The following is a 6,000-nucleotide window of genomic DNA, read 5'->3' on the forward strand; positions in this document are numbered from 1 at the left end:
CTGCTCCTGCTTTATTCATTATAACCAGCTTTGTTCTGCTGGGATGGGTTAAGAAAAAGTCACACTCTTTCCCTAAGCAGGGATCAAGTAATCCTGCCTCATTTTCCCTTGGTTTTAGCCCTTCTTTCCTCTGTGTACACAGTATTCGGGATGACACTGCTTTACATTACTGGGTGGGACTTTCACAGCCTGATAAGATACTAATTGGTACCTTGAGTATGGTATCTCTCATACATATTAGTACCAGCAACTGTAACAGGGAGAAAAGCAGCAAACTTCAGCTCAAGAGCTAGTGATGTTGAGTTCCCAGAGTATGTTCCTCTAAATAATATCAGCATTTCTAATGCTAAATTGGCTTCCATAAAGACTTTGAAAAGGGCAAGAGTTTGTAGGTAGGGATTGAATATTTGCATTGATTTTGGCTAGAAATGAAGGTATGTTATGTCTAAATTCAAGGTTCATTTTAGTGCACACCTCTCAGTAGGTACTGCCAGATGGGCAGAAATGTAATTCCTGCTGGAAAAATTGCCACAGAGAAGTTCTATTACTCTCATTTCAGCAGGACCACAAGGTCTAGTCACATCAGTGCCTTCCAATGCAAGTATTATGAACTCCCTAAGAGGTGCTAGAAGGAGGCTTGAGAGTTCTAGGGATCTGAAAATTTCATTTCAGAGTCAAACTATATGGCACAGATCACCAACCTGAATCAATGTTGAAACTGAGTGGTATCCATTAGAAGAAATTTTGCATGTGTTACAGGCCAAGCCAAACATACATAATCTCATTTGCTTCAATTCCATAGTTTTGTGATCAAGGCCTAGTCACATCGATGAGCCACCAGAAGACAAGGCCTACTCTGCAAGAGAGGACCGTGCATATTTTATGTTGCAGCCACCTACGATGAACATTATTTAAAGTACTAATTCCTCTGCTTAGAATAGAAAATGCCATAAATACCACATAATTTTAACTTCTGCCAGCAGTGGATAACCAGCTTTCCTTGGCACGCCATACACAAGCTGGGACCCCAGGGGACTACTTCTGTGACTTTGTGGTATTGGGCTATCAGTTTATGTACTTCATGTTCAGTTCTTCCATAATTTCGAAGATTGCAGTGCAACCATTTTAGCTCTTTCCCTGCCTCATTTGTGACTTATATGGAAATGCCTCCCTGAATATACACCTCTGCTTGCTTGACTCTTCTACAAAACTATGACTTAATGCTCTTCCCGGTCTCAAACTTGCACGTCCCATTAACTTTCAAGTTAAAAGGGCAGTCAGTAGGATAAATCCATGAGTTTAGAGCTATATCTGGCTTTATTGCATCTCAAGCTTAGCACAGCCACAGAATAAACTATACTTTTAGCATTGCAATGCCTGTGAGCAGAATTGAAATGGTGCTGGCCAAGGTTGCCAGTGTCAACATACAACATAGACCAGAGCAATACAGGACCACCAAGGCTGCAAAGATTGAAATGTTCTGCATTCAGGGGTTAATTTTGTGGTCAAAGACAACAGAAAGGCGACTCAGACTTCTTTCAAAGGAGCCCAACCACAGGGTTAAAGGTTTCAGTGAAGAAACAAAAATGCAAAGCTTTTCCTTTAACCCAAAGGCTCCAGCAAAGTGTTGCAATTGGCTCAGGTCACAGCATCATCTATTGTCTGCTTCAGATTTGCATTTCCTTTCTATACACTTACTTCCCACAGCACAGGTACAGAAGGGTAGGGCTGAACAAACAAGTGCCCGGCGCCTAGTGAACTCACTGCTGTGGCGTGTAGACTCCTCCCAGTCCAAAGGGAGACCAGCACACTTCAGCAGCACTTCGATAAAACAAAAAAGTTGCTGAGGAATAGTTTGCCTGAGAGGAATAATTTGCCACTTTGAACTTCTTGTTTTCTACATGTCTCCTGTAAATGCTGAGTGGACGCAACAGTTCTTGGAAAATTGGTGAAATTATATCAGTTGATGGTTAGTAGTACATTCACATTCAGATTACGCATTTTAGGAGTTGCAAGCATGTTGCAGACTTGGATTAATCCATTGTTAAGAAAAGTTATCTCCCTTTCACAAATTTCAGGAATTCAAAAAACATAATTCAGGTCCAAAATACAGTGATAGGTTGAAAAAGGTCTTAATAAGAACATTACGAATGAGTGTCTTTGTATTCTCATTTTGCTGTGTGACTCATAAAGTGTCTTTATAGTTACGAAGTTCAACCTTTTTTGAACAAAAGGAAATTTCACATATTCATAGAATTGTAGGAACTATAAAACAAACAGTAAGATTGTTTCAACACAATGTGCTGAAAGAAAAAACACAACTTTGTCTGAACTATGTATTCTTCAAATGAATTAGCATGTTGTTTGGAACTACAGAGATATTTAGCTGCTATCTTTAGCTAGCTTAAAGGATAAAAAAAATGTTATCAGTCTAAGGACTTTGAGTTGCATCCATGAAACAGTAGTACTGGTAGTAAATTTTTATGAATCACTTTTGCTGCTAAATTAAAGAGCAGAGTGAACATCTAATGTAGAAAGAGAAGCAATGCATGTCTAACTTTGATGCTTGTGCAATCTACTGTGACAAGATCACAGAGAGGAGAGGTGGGAGGAGTATAGGGCATTGCTCTTTGTGGTAGCTGGTTGTTTCTTTTTTAAAAAAAAGTTGGGAGTGGTGGTTCTTTGTTGCCCAAACTATGTTTATTCCTGAAATAGAAATATATTTCTATTTATTTTGGAAACATTTTATTTGTTTGTTCTTTACTTGTGCAAATGTGTCTAACAAATATTTTACTTCCCATATTAAGAAATTGAGAAAAGCTGACTAGGAGGAATGCCCCATCACGTCTGGGTAGTCTTTTAGGGAGACACTCCCAGGTGAGTGCTTGTGTGCACCCTCCTCATCTCAGCTAGCTGGGCAGGAGGAAGGGTGTTCCCTTTAAGCCTCAGCTGCTTTAAGGGCAAACACTGTCATTTTATGTTCACGTCAACTTCATTTACAGCACTATGCAGCATTTTGTGTAACACAGTCTGAGACATTTGGACATGTTCCCTGTACTCTGCTGTGAAGACAGCAGTTACCAGTGGAGTGGGCAGCTGAGGAGGAATCCTTTCTGAAACTGCAACAGCATCAACTGTGAGACCACCTTTGTCAGACACTGATACTTTTATTAATTCTATCTTGATTTATAACTCTATTTTTTTTTTTTTTTTTTAAATAAAAATGGAATTATCTTTACTTTAAAAATGCAGATTAGGTTATTTTAAATCCCCATTAAGTAAGAGCCCTTTTGCTTCCAGAAACATCTTAACTTGAAAAGCAATATGCAAACATGAGACATTCATAGTATTTTATATTCTGGTTATGTATTGAAAACAGACATACCAAAAGAAGCAGTTTTTGACAAAGCTATAGCATTTTAGGTGAATATAAAAGCTAGACTTCTGAGTTATATGCAAGTTTGACTATAACAGATTTTTTGTAGTTAATTCCTGCAAAGTACTATTTATTCTTACCTCATATCACTGCAATTTTTTACTAAATTAACCTTAATGAGTATGAGACAAGCAAATTTATTTTCCATATTAATTTTTGTTCTTTATTTTTTGTCTGATAATGGAATCCAGCTTGAAATATGCCACATTTGCAGACTTTCTGCCGTACTCCAAGAATGAAGGTCAACTTTTGATGTCTTTAGGTTTGTTTTTCTTTGCTTTTAATATTTAGCTACTATGGAAGTTATGTGTGTATATTTTTATGTAGACATTCTCCAAGTTATTTGCAGAATAGAGAGCAGTTTGTTGAGCAATCACAAGTATTTGACATAATAGAAATGCTGTGACTGACACATAAGAGGGAGTGCTACAGAAATGTTAAATAACTTCTATTTTAATAGCATACCTTTATTGTCGTTGTTATAAATAGTGAAGGTCTTCGTATAATGTGTAAGTGCAAGGGATCTTCATCTGTTTGTAAATGTTAGCTCTCTATATGGTTAATATCAACACTTCTTATCTTTAGCAAAATTCAATACATATAGAGTAGTGTTCTAAATTTTTGTTTTTAATTTTTACCCAGTCTAAGAAAGAGCACAACAAAGCTTTTATCATAGGTCCCTCAGAAATATATTTTCATGGCATTGGGGATTTCAGCTGACTTTTGCTTCTGTGTTTAGACAACGGTGACTATTATGTGAGGATCTACGCAAAAGCATGAATTACCATGCAGCCCAAGCAGATTACAACTGCTATCAAGACTTATGGTGGTTTCTTCTGATTGTTGAAAGCTGGAGTTTAGTTGATCACTGGGGATGTTCTCTTGGTTGGTTCAATCAAAAACATGGCAGGGTTTTTTGAATAATAAAGCTATTTAAGAGGAGGAACAAACTTTCTGGATACATGCCTAATATATTATTTTAAGAGAAAGAGAATTTAGCTTTGAGAACAAGAGGGCTTTGAGGAGAAACATGAGAGACCAGCCATACAAGTGACATCCTGGGCACTGCTGTAGCCCAGAGGAGCCAGCATGGCTGAGATAAGCGGGTTTCTGGCATGGAGCAAGTCTGCTGTCCTCTTCATCTGCTGCTGCTGCCACATAATTTCTGAGCCACATGCTGGCCCTGTGTGTTGCTACTAATTCAAATAATTTATATCACTTCTATCATTGTGTTACTATTGTTATAGGCATAAAGGAAAATTTCTGACCGGCTATGTTAGGGTTCCAAGACACATCTAACTGTCATTTACATGCGCTCAGAAAGGAAAGACACAAGAGAAAGGCAAGAAAAGGCGAAAACAAAAGAAAGAAAAGAAAATACAATGTTCTCAAGGGCTTTAATTATACTGGCTTGGGAGAATTCAAAGCCAACAGGTCGCTGGCTCACTCCTTTATTTTTCTTTCCAAACACAGCAGTACTTCTTGTATGCCCTCAAGATCCTTGCTTGCTTGCCAATTTGACAAGGAGCCTGTAGTCATTTACTTATATGCCCTGCTCACTGAGCAGGCAGGGACCAGCAGGGATTATCTTCCAGCTGACCATTAGAGTTGTCATTAGACCATTGGGGCTGGCATTAGACCACCTAGGTGGTGGCCTGGCAGTTGGGCAGCACCTTTGGTTGCATGTTCTTTGCCGATATCTTGATGCAAAGTCCTGCTGCAAAATAGCAAAGACCACAACAGAAGGAGAAGCAATAGGAAGGGAGAAGCATAGGTGTTACTTACACACCTCAGGGTGGCAAGAGCTCAGCAGGCAGAGCTGGGTGGTGGCTGTGGGTTGTGTCCTCAGGGGTTGTCAAAGGTGCTGTGCAGGGATGCTTCTGCTGGTGGATCCTATGCTAAAACCCTTGCAGATCTATGAACAGTCCTATTAAAACACGGTATTTTTTTTCCTCTTTAGATTTGAAGTTGTTTCACTTTCTATAGATGGACTGTTTTTTATGATTGACATTAACTCATGCGTCAATAGCTGACAATAATATTCTACTTCTGTAAATGTGGTTAATATTTTTGTAACTGCTTTAAATACACATTGCATGCAATCAATGATGTGGCTTCTGTAGACATGCAACTTCAGGGGTCAAAATGTCAGTTCTATATATGTATGTATCTTAAATACAGTGGCCTGCAGTCATGCAAACTTTTTTTAGTTAAAAAAGGAAGAGATTGTTTGTTAGTTTACTTGTATATCAGTAAATTATGGCAAAGATTTTGCTAAACATAGCCAAAATCATTGTGGTAAATGCACAATGATGGAGCCTGAACAGTGTCTGGGGCTACAATTCTGCCCGAGTGTTTCCTTTAGAATATAGCATACATCAGTCTAGACTGTTGTAGCAAAAATCTTCTGATTCCCACAGCAGGCCTTGGAACTTGCATCTTTCCTCTCCAGGTTACCACTCTAGAAACCTAACAAATGTCATTACTAGCTTGTACTTTAGCAGTCCTGCAGCAGGTGCCATCTACCAGGGATGCAGATGTTCCACACAGTCTGTATTGCACTC

General features: G+C 38.7%; 1 protein-coding gene across 1 annotated transcript in view; it reads right to left on the reverse strand.

Moving 5' to 3' along the window:
• Nucleotides 1-5,297, reverse strand: part of CDH17 (cadherin 17) — a 37,610-nt gene extending 32,313 nt beyond the window's left edge. Inside the window, exon 1 of the mRNA XM_082753446.1 lies at nucleotides 5,222-5,297. The gene's annotated coding sequence lies outside the window, so the exon portion shown is untranslated. The remainder of the gene's footprint in view (nucleotides 1-5,221) is intronic.
• Nucleotides 5,298-6,000: the final 703 nt, after the last annotated feature.

Source organism: Aythya marila (assembly GCF_965140915.1).
Source record: "Aythya marila genome assembly, chromosome: 2".
Lineage (NCBI taxonomy): Eukaryota > Metazoa > Chordata > Aves > Anseriformes > Anatidae > Aythya > Aythya marila.